This window comes from Tetrao urogallus (assembly GCF_951394365.1).
Source record: "Tetrao urogallus genome assembly, chromosome: 10".
NCBI lineage: Eukaryota > Metazoa > Chordata > Aves > Galliformes > Phasianidae > Tetrao > Tetrao urogallus.
The window spans coordinates 7,680,938-7,699,356 of record NC_136823.1 but is presented as its reverse complement, the minus strand read 5'-3'; the positions used below and the strand labels follow the sequence as shown (position 1 = coordinate 7,699,356).

Genomic DNA, 18,419 nt, shown 5'->3' with positions numbered 1-18,419 from the left:
TGCTTTAACACTCTGGACTTCATTTTGCATATAGGAGCCTTTTTCCAATCTCAATAAGTGGGAGGTATTTCTTAATACTGTACTTGATCACAATCAACTGAAATAAAAAATATTTTTTAAAATAACATAAGTATGGAAGAATAGCAAAATGGAGATCAAATTCATCTACTTAGTAAATTTCAAGTGTTGCACATACTACTTTAACATGGTGTATAATCACAACAAGAATTTTCTACTATGGATGTAATGTTTACTGAATGACAGTAATTTAGTCATGTTTTTTATTCTTAATACTCAGAACTCTCTACTGTGTTCTGTACTTTTGAAGGACAAAATAAGGTTTGTATTAGAACATAGCTACTTGAAAACTAATTCATACAGGGGTTTACTGCAGGCATTCTCTTCTGAAAAAAGATAATATCTTTTCTAGGATGTTCTACCCAGGGTTCCTTCTAGTATTTTAAATTTGTCTTTTATTTCAGTTAACCGAAAATTCATCCATGTACAACCCAAAATTAATCAGTGTGATCTGTCAAAGAATATTCCAATCATTTTTATTTTCTTTGATGTATCAGATAGCAGTAATGAACATTTATTTTTATATATACATATTTTTAATCACAAGGCAAGTGAGCTTGACTGCTCATGACTGCTGGTGTTCATGGCACTTCGAGGACAGCTGTGCACCCTTCTGCTTTCAGTTTCATGCACACACTTCTCTGAAGTCTTTGGACATAAACCACAAAGCAGTCAGAATTCCTATCAATTACCATACAATTTAAACAATAACAAAGAGTAAGAAAAATATCTCTGATTGCCAAATCAGAATAAATAATTCTACAACAAAAAGTGAATGTTTAAAGCAGAGCATTCTTGGTTAATTTTGCATGCAGCACAGGTCACAGCCTTGCCTTCCCCATCTGGGTCTCATTTCACAGCTTGCAAACCATATTCTGCCCAGAGGGTTTTTCACACCTTTTACCTTAGTGCAGTGTTATATGTCCCAAGAGAAGATAGAAGATTTGAACCCTAGTGATGCCCAGGTTGATATAGAAGAGCAAGAGACAAAAGACAAAGCCCACAATGAATAGCTCTCCTTTGACTGTAAAAAGTCCTGTCTCATGTAAACCCAGCTGCTCTTACTGAACTCTTTTAGCCTAATCCAGAACAGAGATGAAGCAGTTCAATGCCAGCAAATTCAAACCAGAATCAAACTGAGAAGTGCATCGGCTCACCTTCCCACAGGCAGAACACAACACATAACAGTGCAACACCAGGGTATGTGAGGGGAAGCCATGACACAGTTCTGCAAATAAAACATCAATTTCTATGGAAGTGCTCCAACTGCTCCTATGGCACTGTTGCTCTATGCTGTATGACTAACAGTAAAATCACACCCTGTGACTTGGAAAATTGACAAATATTAATTTGACCCACTTTTTTTTTTTTTAAGCATTGCAAATAAGTAATAATAACAAAAGTAGTCCAATTTTTTTTTTTTTTTTTTTTTTTTAATTTTTTTCCAGAATCATAGAATGGCTTGGGTCAAAGATCATTTGACAGGGAAGCCTCAGAGCACTGAGGCTTACACATTTCATTGACCTCAGAAGCTCATCTTTAGCATGGTAATGATCTGATAATATTTAACAAATCTAGCCTTTTATGTAGGAAGGCATTTTATGTAAAATAAATACTCCAGTGCATTTCCAGAGGTATGCATCACTTCATAGAAGACCAAGAGCTGCATTACTATTCTGTGCACATGTAAAACACTGATGAGTATTTTCTAAACACAACAGATCTAAAAAGTGAAATAAAGGCCAAAAAAAAAATCTTAACACGGAAATAAATACAGGGGAAAAAGGGATGTTTCTTTTTCTGTGCTGAAACACACACTTAACAGAAGAAAAATTATGATAGTATTTAATGAAATACCATTACCCAGTAGGCTGGAAAAATAATTCACAGCTTCATACATAATTTGAATTGATCCCAATGTGTTTCAATTACATTTTTGCCACAGTGAAATAAATATAAACTATAATTCATACCCACATGTAAGAAACAACTAGAGAAGCATATAGCAAAAGAGAAGCAATAGCAAAAGCAGCTGGTAAGAAGAGCAGCACAGAAATGGAAAGTAACAATTGATACTCTATTGATTTTTCATTTAAATTTCAGTTGCTGTATTTGTTGTTTTGAAAAAACGTTATGTACCTCTCAGCACTCTTTCAGTACAACAGTCTCTGTAGGAAACAGAGCAAACAAATGTTCACTCTACAGACTCATTCCCTTGGACAAACAGACATAAACATACATGCACACTATGAGCTTCACCCTTACAAAGCTAACAAGAAAACTTATATTTTGGTACACTGAAGGTAGACAACAAGCAAGTATTGCAATTTCTATAATATTTTCTGTATATATTTTCTGTAATAGTCTTTAATTCCAAAGGTTCCTTTAAATATCACAGCACCACCACGAAGGAGACTGAGAAATCTGAGAGAGTGATAAAAATCTGTAGAAATAACACTGAAACATTCTTATTCTAGGGCCAATGATAACCTTTTGAAGTATTTTCATGATTGAACAGTTATTTAGCAAAGATAGCTCAACATTTTGCACGATTAGAGATTTTAACAGTTTATAATGACACTCCTAATACAAATTCCTATATATTTTTATTAAAGTAAACATGCTCTAAAATCAGTGCTAGAGGGAATAAATGCTCACCAAGCTGTGATTACCCTGCACATACAAGTCAAAGGCATCATATAATACTTAAGGAGCAGTTTTTATGCTGTACAGCACAGTTTATCTGAAGAACCACATGTTAAAAGGCTGATTCTTACAATTTCCAAATACATAAATTTTAGGAAGATGAACTCACTTAACTAAAATATCAAAATGCATCACACATAAGAATGGGGCATGAAATAGAGAATGGAAGAAAAACTGCACCCCCAAAAAAAGACACAAAAATGTTCACCAAATTACAAAGTCAAAGTTAGATGTTTTTAGTGCTACTTGTATCACAAATAATGTAGAGCAGATAGAGAGAAAAAAATTGTTTTTCCTCAATAATATTAAAAAATTCCCCTGGCTATCTCTGAACAGGATTGTTTGCTTGACAAAGGTGAATGAGACAGAATAAGTAGGGAAAAATACAGAAGCCAACAGAAATCAGGATAAAATGGAGTGGAGAGGAAAAAGGTGAAAATGCTTAAAGAAAGAGAAGAGGAAAATTACAATTTTTACAAAAAATGAAGAAAATAGAAAATAGGTAGGGTACCTGTTTTAACTCCTGAGCACTAAACTTATCCATAAAGCTGCCTGACGTTCTCTCTACAGCTATCAAAACTAGAAGAAACACATTTCTATTTGATTGATTCCTTTCTCTTTTTCTAAGGTAAAACAATTGCCATGCATAGAGCCAGAAATGCAGCTAGAAATTTCTTCCTTCTCCAAATCAAACTGCCACAAATTTCAAAGGAGAACAAAGACTGCTCTACCATACTCCTAATACCACTTTGGTACTGATACTATTTTAGTCCATAGCATTCATAGTTTATATTCCATAACATTAAGATAAAAAAATCCACTTCAAAACAGTAAAAAATGCTATATTATGATATTTAAACACAATACCACAAAGCAATAGGATATTAAAGATCAACCCACTCAATCGTAGATGCTCCTTTATTCAGTCCTTGCCTCACAGCTAAAAAAGTACCCAAGGAGCACAGCATGATTTCTATCTGTTAAATCACATTAAACACCTTCTACCAGCACATTCTTCCAAATTCACTAGACTACGTCTTAACAGTCCTTCAGTATGTTGCCAGTTAGAGCTGCTACCTCCACACTGTGATGCACAGTGAAAAATCCAGAGTCTGCAAGAATTCCAGGCAGGATACTTTAAACCAGGGACACTACTCTGAGAAGTGGAGCAAAGTAAAATAAATAAATAAATAAAATAAATAAATAAGTGCATAAATCTGTAGGAGGCTCTTATATTTTAGCATCTAAATATCAATTACAACATGAAAAAGAAAAAAAAGGTTCAACTCAATATATTTTTTCATCTTTTCCTCATGGCAGCACATCTGTTTGATATTCACCATCTACACAAATCATAGAATCATTAAGGTTGGAAAAGACCTTTAAGATCATCTAGTACAACTGTCCACCTACCACCAATATTGCTTATTTACCGTGTCCCCAAGTACCACATCTACCCCTTCCTCAAACACCTCCGTGGACAGCCTGTTCCAATGCCCGACCACTCCTTCCAGGAAGAAATTCTTCCTAACATTAAACCTGAGCCTCCACTGAAATCTTGTATAATTCTTCAGAGTGCACTGAAGATATGTTTTGGAGGTGAAAAGTAATTAAAAGCTTTTCTGATTAAATAGCAAAAGGGAAGAAAAAACACAACAAAAAGCATAAACTCAAGAACATTCTAAGAACATAAGTTCATGCTGAAAAACAACTGCATGTAGGAAAAAACAAGAATTTATGTAAGCTCAAAACCTGTCTACCAGACTTTGTACAGTATTGTAATCAGGGTTTCTGTCTCAACCAAATGCAAACAAACTTTGTAAATAAAGACAGAAGACAGTAAAATGAAAAGTAATCTCATTCTCTTCAAGAAAATAATTCTTACGTATTTTCTAGAAAATCTTCTGTTACATTACAAAAGAAACAAGCAAAAAAACCCACCAAAACAGCAATCCTCTATAATAGAAAACATTGATAACCTCTAATAGTTACCCTTTTTCCAGGTGAAATACTTTGTGTATCTTTAATAATCTTATTGATTTGAACATCAAATTTCCAATCAAAATTAACAGTAATTTAGGTGCGAATCTGCCAAAAATACTTCCTAAAGTGCAGCTAGATAATTATTTAAAACACAGTTCAACAGTTGAGTATAGTCCTCAGAGAGAAATCAGAACTTGCATTTCAATCATCAGAGCAATTTTCTTCACTGGCTCCTTCATTAGAAGATTATGCTGTTCATGTGGGAACACTCAGTAATAGATTACCAAACTGTTAAATACTACCCAGTTACCTTCCTGTGAAGTCCCAATTTTGGGGCTCATTTCAGAATGAAAATCCACTTTCTTTCCAGGAAACCAGTGAAGGAGCAGGTACTTTGATAACTTCTGAAAAAGGTTTTGGAAAACAACAAGATTTATTATCATGATTACCTATTACCTTAGGTAATAATTCCAGAGCCTAGAGCATTTCTCTTACAAGGAAAGGCTGAGAGACCTGGGACTCTTCAGCCCGAAGATTAGAAGAGATCTTATCAAATAAATATCTAATGGGTGGCTATCAAAAAGATGAGGCCAGAGTTTTTCCAGTGACAGAACAAGGGGCAATGGGAACAAATTGGAACACAGGAAGTTCAATCAGAATGTGAGAAAGAATCTCTTCTTTGTGAGTGTGACTGCACTGGAAAGGCTGCCCAGAGGTAGTGGAGTCTCCTTCTCCAGAGATATTCAAAACTCACTTTCCTTTGCAACTTGCTGTAGAGAACCTGCTTTAGTGGGGGGGTTGGACTCAATGACCTCCAGAGGACCCTTCCAAACCCTGCAATGCTGTAGTTTTGGTGTGGGTGGTAATTCCGCTGCAAACCCTTCTTACATCCACCAGAGTTCTGAAATCTGATTCTTTTCTAGCTTCTTCGGTGGAGAAAGCAAAGAAGTTGTCAGAGAACATTTGGTGGTGCTCATCAGTAACCCTATTATTTTCTTTGCTTAAAAACGACAGCATATGTCATGCTGATGAACACACCAATCTGCAAACAGAGCTCTCACCCTTGCTGTTTTACTGCATACACTTGCCATAATCAGTGACACTGGTTAGGAAGCGGAGGCTGATGCTGACCTTGAAGGAACACTTGTTACCAACAGAAACACACGAGTCTTTAGACAGGCTAACAACACCAGCAGTACAATTTGTTTTTTCTTGTATTAATTAGAGCAGGGAGGTGGAGAGAATAAAAGTTTCTTTTCAGAAAGTGCAGCAACAGATGCTATTTCACTGTTTTTCTCAGTTACACAGTACTTTCTATGAAATTCCATCACTAAAATTGCTGCTGCTGAGCTTCAGACACTGGAAATTATTTAGCTTGTTATCTTGATGTTAGACAACTTCTAGTTCTTGTGGCATGAGACAGATACCAATCCTGCAAATAACGTCATATCAAAAAAAGACTGCTCTAAGGCTATCAACTTCAATTCTAACAACTCACTAGGTAATGATCAGTCACAGCAAGCAATGCATCAATGCACAATCAAAGCACAAATTATAAGAAAAAATAAGTTAAAAGCTTAGAATATATAACTATTGTAAATAAATTATCATCATTTATTCATTCAGGGCTGGAGGATTTTCAGGTTGATTGATGTTAGAGAGTTAGCTAGGTTTTTTTTTGAGCAACAAAAGCAACAAAGAGCTCAGCTTGACAAAGAGCTGGACAAACAGCAATGAAACTGTAAATGGATTAGTTATGATAAAGTACATAAATCTTGCATGTACTAGAATAGTGGTTAGGACAGCGTAATTAGATACATTTCTAAATTTACTAGGTCAACACTATATTCAGTTCTGCCATCTGAGATTGTCAGGGAAGAAGACCACAGATGAAGAGGTAAAACATTTGTCTGGTACTGTGTTTTGCTGTGTAAAGCCAGTAGATCAAACAAAATATAGAGACTATGAAATCTGTTCCTATCACATTATATCTAATAGAACAGAAAGGAAAGATGTGGTTAATATAGTTTTCTTCTATTCTTTTAATTCCATAACTCCCAGTCATTAAGGTATCGGTTCAGCTGCAGATGCAACTTGGAGCTGCTTCAGGGGTTTTTACAACATGATGCGCCTGCCCTGAGTACAGCAGTTACTTCAGGCACCTCTCTCCTATATCAGTGCCAAGGGAAACATTCTTCGCCATTCCACATCATCTATTTGTCTACAGTTAGGTCAATCCCTGGAATTGCCTTTGCATAATTTTTTAAAATTCCACTTGCAATAAGGCAGCCCCATTTGCAACATCTTGTTTTCAGTTAAAAATTTGTGTCACATTGCTTTCTTCCATGGAATTTTCAAATTTTACCTATAACATCGCTTTGCCAAACACCTTACAAAATTAAGGAGAGTTAGTCTGCGTGTGCATACACACACATGCCTTTAAATGTGCATCTCTGCACGTACACACACATACTCAAAAGTAGCCTGCAAGTATCATTAGGACTCTTACTCTTATTCCCTATACGACATCCTTAAATTCAAGTGTGTGATTTGTTAATCCAGTTCACACATTTAAACCATCACAGGTCGCTCTTGCTGACTTCAGCATCATGCTCCTACTTGGATGGCACCAGCCTTCCTGTATGCAAGTGCTGTCAAGACTTGCACCACGTCTGAGCAAAAATAGCTTGCCTTCCACTCCAACAGCTTGTAGCACCACTGCTGGATGCTCTACAGGTATAGAGTCATAGAATCATTTGGGCTGAAATGAACATTTAGAGGCCACCTAGTCCAAGTTCACTGCAATGAACAGAGACACCTACAGCTCCATCAGGTGCTCAGAGACCATCCAGCCTGACTTTGAGTGTCTATAGGGTCTGTGTATCCACCAACTCTCCAGGCAACCTGTGTCAGTGCCTTATTGTAGAAATCTTCCTTCTATCCAATCTCAATCTGCCCTCTTTTAGTTTGAAACTGTATACCCTTGCGCCTAATGACAGACTCCTCTGAAGAATTTGACCCCTTCCTTCTTATAGTCTCCCTTTAGACACTGAAAGGAAGGAAGGAAGGAAGATTTGGAATAATTATTTTTATTTGAGTTCGCTTAAAACTTTCTATTGGTAGGATTCATCTCACCTAACCTTAGCTCTTTCAAAGTTAAGCATCTCAATACAGAAGAGAACTAAACATTCTCCACGTGTTGAGACAAAACACTGAAGGGTGGCTCATCCCATTCTAAATTCCAGTTTCTACAGTAAGTACTGGGAGCTTTTCCCTTCACTCTTTTCTATATTAGATTTTTAACTTTTATGACTGAAGTTAAGGTAGGTGAGTCGCACACCATATGTACCGCATAAATGAGCTAAAGAAATATGGAAATATTCCTATGCTTACTGAACAAGTCTTTAGGTAACGCTTTGTCCTGATAGCAGCCCTGGGATCAGCCACCATGCTAAAGTGCTTCTGCTCTACGTAGAAGCACTAAGTGAATCCAACTGTATTGCTCTGTTCCCTCCCCATCTGCTTCTCTCCTCATCTCTGCACTAAAGCTCACCTCTCTCAAGTTAACTCGAGTCCAGCTTGCAATCTGTGGCCCACTTCAGCAAAATCAGCAGTGATGTACCTTCCTTCTAGCTTCCTACCAGATTCTATAACACAACAAAAAGTCCATAGGATTTATCACTCAAAACAAAAGGTCAGTTTCACAGTCTACAGGACCTATTTCAATTCCTTAGCCCAGCATTCAATCATGAGACACAGAGACTTGTCTTTACTTTCAAACTAAGCTCTGAAAACAGAAGGTATCACTCTTTCTCAAGGTTAATTGCACTGTTACTGACTTTCCACAGGGTCAGGATTTCAAGTGCCAATAGACTAAAAATAAACTTAAAAAGAACTCAAAAAAAAGAAGAAATCAAATTTAAACAGTTTTCTACTAAGATCTACCCACCTCCCTGCTGCAAGCAGAATGGGTGATGAAGATGCTCTAAGCTAGATATTAAGGTGAGTAGAGTATTACTGGGAAGGGATAAGGAAAAAAGCATTTCATGAAGAAAGATGGTGGGAATATCTTCAACAGATGGAGTTTGAAATTCAGATACAGTGAGGATACCGTAGCAAATATTTCACCTTTCCTAACAACTGACCTGAGAAGTTAAACAAATCCGATGTTAGCATTGTTACGATTCTATATTTTTATAACAAAAAAAAAAAAAAAAAAAAAAATCAAGCTAGAAACTTCAATCACTGCTATGAATGTAAAGCCAAACTCATAAATACCAGAACACGTCAGAATGAAACTGTCTATTTCAATCTCAGTAATACTATACTATTATCAATGTGATAGTGCATGACTTAGTCCATATGATTTTGTTTGGTTAGAACACTGATAAATGCCAAGACCTTTGCAGTCCTCACAGAGCAAAGGCAGCAGGTATCCATGGCAGATATCACAGAGCAATGGCAGCAGGTATTTTATACTAACCAGAATTGAACCATGCAATCATTCATCTCAGACTTAGAAATTCAGCGTCACATCTCAGGTTATACGGGCACAGATTCCTTGGCAGACTTCAATACTTAAACGTACTCATTTCTGCCTTCAATCATAATCATTATTTAATTCTGTTCCTTTCATACTTGATTACAGTCTAGATATACTAATATTTCTTTTCTATCCCTCCCTCTAAATCCTGAGCTCAGTATGTTCATGTGTTCTCCCCAAACTCCAGTACTAACATTTTCATACTATTCTCTACCTTTCTCTGGCACTTCACATACCAGCTCTAGCTCCCGTGCTACCAAACATTTTCTTCATGACCAGTAGTTCCCAGGCCACTGACAATATCTCATTTCTATCTCTGCCAACATATACTTCCATTTTTTCCTATTCCTGGGTATACCATCTCATTGGCCACACCTAGAGTGCCTCATGACATATTTATAAATCCCAGAGCATTCCAATCCAGTTTAAAGAGATGCTGGGTACTATCTCATCATTCTCTGTCCTCCTCGTCTTCAGCCTCTCCTGAGCCACTGACAAACTTCTACTGCTGCTGACTCATTTTCTAGTGCTCTCACTCAAACACAGAGACAGACAAGGTAAGAAATCTCTCCTCTTAAGCCTTCTTAATCTCTCCTGTGATTAGTAGGCATATGGACACACTGACAATCTGCCAATGAAGACTTCATTTCCAATGCCTGCTGCTGATTCAAGCTAAGGCGGACTAATGGTGCAATTGCTCAACTATGTTCATGTCCAGTTACGTATTGAAAAATCACAGTGTAAAGAATTTTCAGTGATTTTACTTACAGATAGTTTTTTTTCTGATAGGTTTTCTAATGGCCATATGCCTCTAAGTGCAGATTTTCCAAATGATAACTTGATCCAGCTGGAACAGATTTTCAAAGAAAACCTTGCGTCAAGGCCACATCCTTGCCAATTTCAAGAGTCGGTTCTCAAGTATAGGAGTGTTATAGTCTTAATGAAAAGAACATCAGAATTATTCTAAAAAGACTAAATGGATGCAGTTTCGCCTAGTTTCTTTCCTGGAAACAGCTGAAGTGCAAAGATAAGATTCCAAGCTTTTTTTTTTTTTTAAACCTCCTGAAAGCAAGCTTTTTTTTTTTTTTTGAGACTAAAGACCACACTTCATCACTCTGAAGACTTGATGAAGTGAAGATTCTAGTATTAATTACAAATGTAACTTCAGACTAGAAGATAATTTAGTCTTTCATAATTTTGTATGGTATTTCAGCTTTGATAAGAAAAAGTGCACTGAAGCACTCTATTCACAAATTTATCTAGCTGATTAATCCTGAGATCTTAAAGTCCACACACTTGGTAACTAGACACTGGTATTTTGACCAAGAAAAATTTTCTCATATGAAATTATGAAATAATGCTGAAGCCTCAAAAAAAAAAAGGCACAATTTTCCTCAAATATAGCTTATATAGAGATTATCTCTACACACACACACGAATACATGTACCCCAACTGTCTGTACTTCTTCATGTAATAAAAGTCAATTTAAACTTACATTCTTACTGTATTAAACTGTACTTGTAATTAAATGAACATCTGCAAGTTTCCAAACCCAAAGGAAATGCTGATTTGCACTCAGAACCTTATCTGCTTTACTTTGTAAAGGGAATGAGCTCAATTCCAGCGGGTTCCTTGTTTTTATTACGCCGTGTAACTTGTATTCTCCTAGTAATAAAAGACTGCTATACTTTCATGTCTTAATTAGTTTTTATCAGCCATTCAACATTTAATTAATGCACAGTTTTATTTGGAAAATGAAGTAAAATATGCAACACAGCACCTCATTTCCACATGTCTCTAGATTACTCTGTGACCTAGGGAACTAATATCATAGAGCATTACCATTTTTCTCCATTTTTCCTTGATACTCAAAATATTCTTAAGTGCACGTGGGGAGCAGAATTAATGTTCACATAGCTAACACCTGCACATTCAAAAGGGACAAGCAAAGACTGTAACCCTACTGACAAATACAAATACATTATGTTTGCAGAGGAAGTAAGTAAATTATTACACTAATTTTCCATTTAGTTTGGTTTATGTGAGCACACCATAGTCCGATGCTGCCAAGGAAGTTTGCCCCACTGGCTGAAGGACTCACACCAGCACAGACTGGCAGCCGCACTCGTATCTACAACCAAGAGCTCTGTTCCAACCTTCAAACTCTGTACAAGAACAAAAATATCAAAATAAGTATTGCTACAAGTAGCTTAGACTCCCAGGATCTGTGATCATGAGTAATCTGCACAAAACACCTTTTCCCCAACAAAACGTGAAGCCCCAAAGTCCTGTAGGTGCTCACTTTTTTTTTTTTTTAACGTCTTTCCAATCTAAACAACAAAAATGAGACACACAAAGGAGGGGAAACACTGAATTAACTCTTTTTCCAACATAGGGGTATATCTCCCATGTGTTAAATCCTTATTCCATAAAGCTGTCTACACTTTGAAGGCTGTGGACACCTTGATTTTGTACACTGCAATAAATGTATACCTCACACTGGCAAAATTTGGTCAGAGCCAGGTATGGGAACAGGTTGCATTTCCTCCAGCTCACGATTTGTATGGTGACAGAACAAGACTGCGTTAGGCAAACACATAGGGCCAGCCTTAGATGTCACCTCTGTGTAACCCCACTGATATCATCAAAAGGGATTTTGTGATAAATATCCATGCAGAGCCAGACTCTGATATTTCTCACCCATTGGTTATGAAATCTGTTGGGCAATCACTCTTGAAGACTTCCACAGTACACTGGCCTTTTAAAAAGATTGTCACGACCTTTTAGCAGTAATAATCTATTCAAGAATAATAAATTTAATTTTAAAGTGATTTTTAATAACTGTCACCGTAGACATGTAGAAAATATTCATTTTAGTCCACAACAAAAACAATCACTGTTTTTACTACATGGGGATAGGAAGACAACTCAAGTCTGCCTAAGTAAATAGGTTTTTATCATAGATGCTAGGGAAAAAAAATAAAGAATTAAATGATAAACAACACTCCCACGTTTCAGAATGAGTTCTTGCCAGATGGAATTTTTTTCCTGTTTCTGATACATGACCATCCATGTAAACAATGAAAGACCATATCAATTATGTACAATAGTAATAAGGAGTAATTACAATTACAAAAAAAAAAAAAAAGAGGAAAAATACAGAGCAATGACATCTTGCATCAGAAAATTTCTCAGTGTTCTACTACAGCTATCAGTAGGAGATATGAAATAAGAATTGATTGAAAAGCCTTGGGAGGACGATTCAGTGTAATAATGCTATTTTTTCATGTTCAAAGTACTCTGCAAGCAGTACCTGAATCTCTTTATAGATATCAGCGCAGTGAGGAAAAAAATGAGTACGATAATGCCATTGTGGTAAAATTACTCACCCAGCAGAGGCTTTCTGATTTGTTAAAAGATCATAATTCATATTGATTTTAGTAGTTTATCCAATATGATCCAACATCCACTGTCAATAAAAGAATGTCACTAAGAAGAGATATTTCCTTTTTACATTCAGAACAACACATGCAAGACAGCCATAGTTAATATTATGTTTTATCCTTGTATGCAAGAAATTCATTTAAAGAGCTTTGAAATGCAAGCTTTTGTCAAAGAGCTGTTTGTAAGTTTCACGCTAGCAATGTCTTTATCATCTGCCTGTTCAGGTATGAACCAGACTGCTCAAGCATGAACAAATAATCTCTATTTAAACACATACATTTCCTTACCGCTTTGCAAACATTCAAAGAGTGACTGAAAGTTCAACTTCACCTCATCCTTTAGAAAGAGAAACTAGTGCTGCAGAAATGAGATGCAGGTTTTCTCTCACTCAAACGAGACCCACGTTTTGGAAAAATTCAATTTGAAAAGTTTATAGTTTATCTTCTTCTCTAAAAGAAGCGTTCATCAAAACACACGAAGGTTCAACATTGCTCTTAAGTACTCAAGGGATGCCCTGATTTCTTGCAGTATGATAAACTGTATGTTTGTAAGATCCCTCTTTGTCTCCCAGCCTCAAACTCCTGAAATGAGGAGCTGCATCATGCAACCATCCTTCTTGGACTCCATCACAATCACTGACAAAAAATAATGAGAGATTAGATCTTAAAAAGAGCCCTCTCGCTTACTTTCCCTGTACAGCATTTCACATGGAAGTTTTCATTAGAGAAAATCTTGTGCTTTTTTCCCCAATTTTCTTTAGACTTGCACGTTTTTCAACTTTAGAATTTTTCATCATTCCCACATAATCAATTCCTATTTATGAAAAAGAATAAAATGGGAATCTTTGCTTCAATCTCTCATTTCAAATTACTGTTAACTAAGGGCATGTATCTGAATTTTTTTCTAAATTCTGAGGTACCAAAAAAAAAAAAAAAAGATGAACATAACACAATTCAATCATTTGATTACACAAACTCACATAACTGAACACCGACCATCATATAACAAAGTCAGTCCTGCAGTTCTTCCTCTGCATCTGCACTACCACCAGATGCAATCAAGTGGTACATGTACAAATAGTACATTTACAACACCGTATAACATCATTCTACATCTTTAACTGATTTGTTCCGTGAAAGCAAGCTGTAACTGTATAAAAATTTAGCAATCAACAAACTCAAATATTATATATGTATATTTATATTTATTATTATTTTTTAAATGCTATGGTATTTAGAAATCTTTTCAGGTTCTGTTACATTCTGGAAGACTGACAAGGAGTTGTAACAAAAGGAAGCGTCATTTTCAAGACACTTCTTGTATATTATTTATTAAGAGTTTCAAGAACTACTCCGTAAAATTTATAAAGACATGTATACTGCACATCTATACTAGCAGCATATATAATACATATTTACAAGAGAAAAACATGGTTTTTACCAGTGAGTTTACCATAATTCCCACTCTTCTTTCCATGATTCTCTATGACCTTCAACTTGCTTGTAATTTGCCTACCACAGAGCTGAAATTGAAGTATTACATTGCTAAATTTGTATGTAAATTTCTTGCTTTACTTCTAACTCAGTAACAAAGTCATTAGGAAATACTGACATACTACTACTAACTTCCCTAAGTTTTCTAGACTACTCAGGTATCCCCTGACCTAACTAAAAGCAATTGTTTGGGTCCCACAGAATCCTACCTACATACGTCCTTTCCAAGCAACCTGCTTGAACAGAGAGCAGGCTGGCATCTTTTCAGCACTGGACTCTCTGTTAGAAGGCTTCAGTGCAATGCCATCCGAGCATGGAGAATTTGTCCAAGTTTGGCTGCATGGTCACTGCCTCACAGCAGGGCTGCTGAGGCAGACTGGAAGAAGCAGGGTTCAGTGCAGTCCTTGCACAAAGCATGAGATGCCTGGGCACTGAGGAGCCAGTGAGGGGGACAGTCAAATCCACAGCTGAAACTGTCACACCAATGCTGTCGGCATCAGAACAGCACAATCCTCAGCTCAGCTCTCCCTAAAAATAAGCTGCAATTTTTATTTCTTATGGTAAATAGTAGTTTCTTGGTTACTTCCTAGTCAGTGGTTTAATATAGTATTTTAGCCTTCTAAATACATACGAATAAAGGTAGTTAAATATGATTGCAAACATGGAGACTTCCTAAAATAAAAATATTTCTACTGATTCTCCAATTTGAAAAAGAAAACCACTAATTATTTAAAACACAAAATATATATCCAAAATTTTTGCGGGTCGTCAGCAAAGGCAATCATTTATCTTCAGTCATTTTTTAACAGTAATTCATAAGAAAATAAGCTGTGCTTTGCAGGGATCCACCTGAACATGTGAAGAGGGAAACTCAAATATTGCAGTATGAATGTTTGACTACTTAGTGCATTCGATGCACTTCTTTGTGCTATTGATGAACATAGCAACCTACCGATCTGATCTGCCAGACCCTAATAACATCTCCAAAACCAAAATACTTAAGTCACTGAATCTGAAACATAAGTAGTTCATGCTCACTAGCAGTCTACTTGTGAAGTACTCTTTCCCCACCACTGTTCTCTCTCCCCAGACTCGTAATTTAACATTCCTCTGTCAAAACAAAGTGTAACTACACCTATGTCATCCTTAAACTTTCAAACATGTTGCTTTTTTCTTCTATCTACTAATCAAATATTTTTTATAATTTAGTATAGGAATAAATTCTGGTTGTTATACATAACGTTTTCTGGAAATTAAACAGCACAGAATTTTGGGGACAAAGGCTGCCACCTTTTGGCAATACTCTGTAACAAAGTCTGTTTTCTTACACAAAATAATGCCTTAGTAAACATTTTATTATATTATTTTAGAAACTTACATTAAGCAAAAAAAGAGCTGAAGAAGAAAATATGATTCAGCAGAAGGCAGCATGAGAAAAGTGTACCACCAGAGCTGCTATATATAGTGCGATGTACCTTCACATAAAAACACAGCTATTTTTTTGATGGCCACTGATATTCTGACACAAAGCACTGAGTAGCGTAAGGAAATCTCATTTCTTTAAAAATACAAAGAAGGAAAACAAGAATTTTTCTTATGTACAAAATCTTCTTTTATCCACAGCACTGACTTAACCTACAAGTAGGTCTGCTCTATGTACGAGATCAGAAAAATGATTAAATAAATAGCAATTTTATCATGCAAATAATTTATTGCCAACCTTAATTCTGGTATTTCCCATATTTTCAGTGTTTCACCTTGGAAATGAAATTTTTAATTTAGGAATTTGAGATATATGGTTTTTGTCCCATTTTATGTCAGCTATTAACATCTATTATTCGGCACAGTTACACTGGCATGGTCCAACAGGAAGACCTTTACATCAATATGTTGCCGCTGGAACTAAGTAACCACAACAGCAAAAGACTGAGCCAAAATAAGAGAGGACAAAATGGATTTTCTAGTTAATGGATTTTTCCCATTGAAAGGATTTCCTAACCATTTGCTTGTGACAGATGAACAATAAGAACTTATGCTACATCCTCATTAGAATTGCTTCATCAGGCTTAAAGAAATGCCCAAAAATGTCCAGATGTACCAAGAAATCCCACTAGTACCAAAGCTAAACGTATACTTCATCACCAAAGGGAAAAAAAAGCAGAATATCTGAAATCAAACTTATTGCTCTGTCAAGGTTGTAGTCATGTGTTGCAAAGGCTTGTGACAATAAAGAAATTAACAAATATTTATTTGTTCTTCAGATTCCTTCTGGAAAATGTAAACCACAGTTAAAGTTTTAGAATAGAATTGCCTCCTTTACAGACAACTTAAACAGACATAAAATTCCTGGGAGAACAATTAGAAAAAAGGCTGCATTTTTAGAAGAGTCTACAGTATCTTTGGGAAATAGTGATACCAAATACCCTGAGAGATCCAAAAGATGTAAGAAATACAGAGGACAAGAAAAGGTCACAAAAAGGACAAAAACAAGTGACAAGGAGGGCCAGAGGAAACTTTTGAAAGAATGAAAAGCCAGAGCATACGGAGGGTGGCACAGAAGTGAGACTTAGATAGCACTAATAATACAAAACTAAATTGTGAGGATGTCAAAACATGCTGAAATCACGTCAAAGAATGGACAGAAAATTGCAGACAGATTTATCTTCAAAACAAATGCAACTATGGGAAGATCGAAAGAGTATTTTACTGAGCTTCTCAGTGCTGAGATTCACAAAAGCAAACTACAGCCACCCAGACAGCTGAGCCATTTGGAGAAGAAGGCAATTCTGAAGAGCTTCAAGAGGCAATCAGAATACGGAGGGATAACAAAAGCACCAGGTGTGAGTAATCTTGCCACCAAGTTACCAAGAACAAGAGGGAAACAAGAAATCAACTTCTTTCTTGGGCTATTTGACCAGTTGGAGTTTGAGTTAATTTTTCAAACATTAAAAAATGCCAATTTTAATAATAAAAGTACAAAAATGTATTCAATTTACACAGAAGCAATCTGATGCTGGGGAACAGCATTTGAAAACTTTAAGCTCAAGTGTGATATTGTAAATCAGTTACATTGCACACACATTTAATATGGTGATGTATCTTGTACAAACATTCAAAAACTCCACAATTTGTTAAAATTAGAAACTTTAACAGAGCTTTCCCACTGATCATAAGAATCTAAATAACCTCACATTTACAGTCAGCCTCCTTTAAGGGCTAGTTGTTTTGAAAACAAGTAAATAACCTCATACCATATGGAATTCAATTGATTTCACTGAATTTCCATGGCATAATTCTGCTTTTACTAGTGGGACTTATGAAAGCAGATGAAGGGTAGCAGAGCACAGCAAAGTCTACTACTTGTCTGGCACCAAATCCCTCCGGCACAGAGGGATAAGGTACAGGCTTCCACATCACAAAATCTGCAGTCTTCGGAGCAGTATGGTAATACATACTGCTTAAAAAGTATTATGCTACTATCAGGAGGACTTCCACATGGGCACTGCCATGTTCCCAGTGCACATATTACACCACTTGCTGAAGAAAACAATCTTTTCCAAACCATGTCCTGTTGGCATGTTAATGCCTTTATTATCCTTCCCTGGATAGCTTTTAACAGACTGAGAAGGTTAAGAGAAAAATGTTTAGGTCTGTTACATAGAAAGACTAAGCATAGCAGTATAGAACAGTATCAGTTTATTGGCAGTTTGAGCATTCTTTAGTTTTACTTTTTATATGTGCTGCTGCTTCAGTACAATGTCCCCTCTTTCTCTCCCCCAGTGTTTGGACTGTTTAGAAAACTATTTTTAAAATAAAAATATGTAAGGTGTTTCCCATGAATCTTTAAGAAGTAGGAATGTGGACTAAGCCACAAACCAATAAAACTTGCAAGGTCAATTTTATTACACAAATGTGCAACAGACCGTATAAATGGCAATTAAATCCCCAGGTTTTTGAAATTGTGATATTGCTCTCTTCTGCAGATACTCAGCAGGGATATCCAAAAGGAGGCACTGAATCCCAGAGATCTCCACAGATATATCTAGCAATATATTTCAGTTCCTCACTTAAACAGTCAAACATCAAAGTGGTGATGCGTAAACTTACACAGTAATAAAACAGTACAATGCTGGTAAGTAGAATAGCACAGCACTCCCAGGTATAAATATGA

The 18,419-nt window shown here is 36.1% G+C and overlaps 1 protein-coding gene across 1 annotated transcript in view; it reads right to left on the bottom strand.

Annotated features, from left to right (window-relative positions):
• The window catches only part of CACNA2D3 (calcium voltage-gated channel auxiliary subunit alpha2delta 3), a gene marked incomplete at both ends in the record, with an annotated part of 393,832 nt that overhangs the window by 271,651 nt on the left and 103,762 nt on the right, over window positions 1-18,419 (bottom strand). The window lies entirely within an intron of this gene.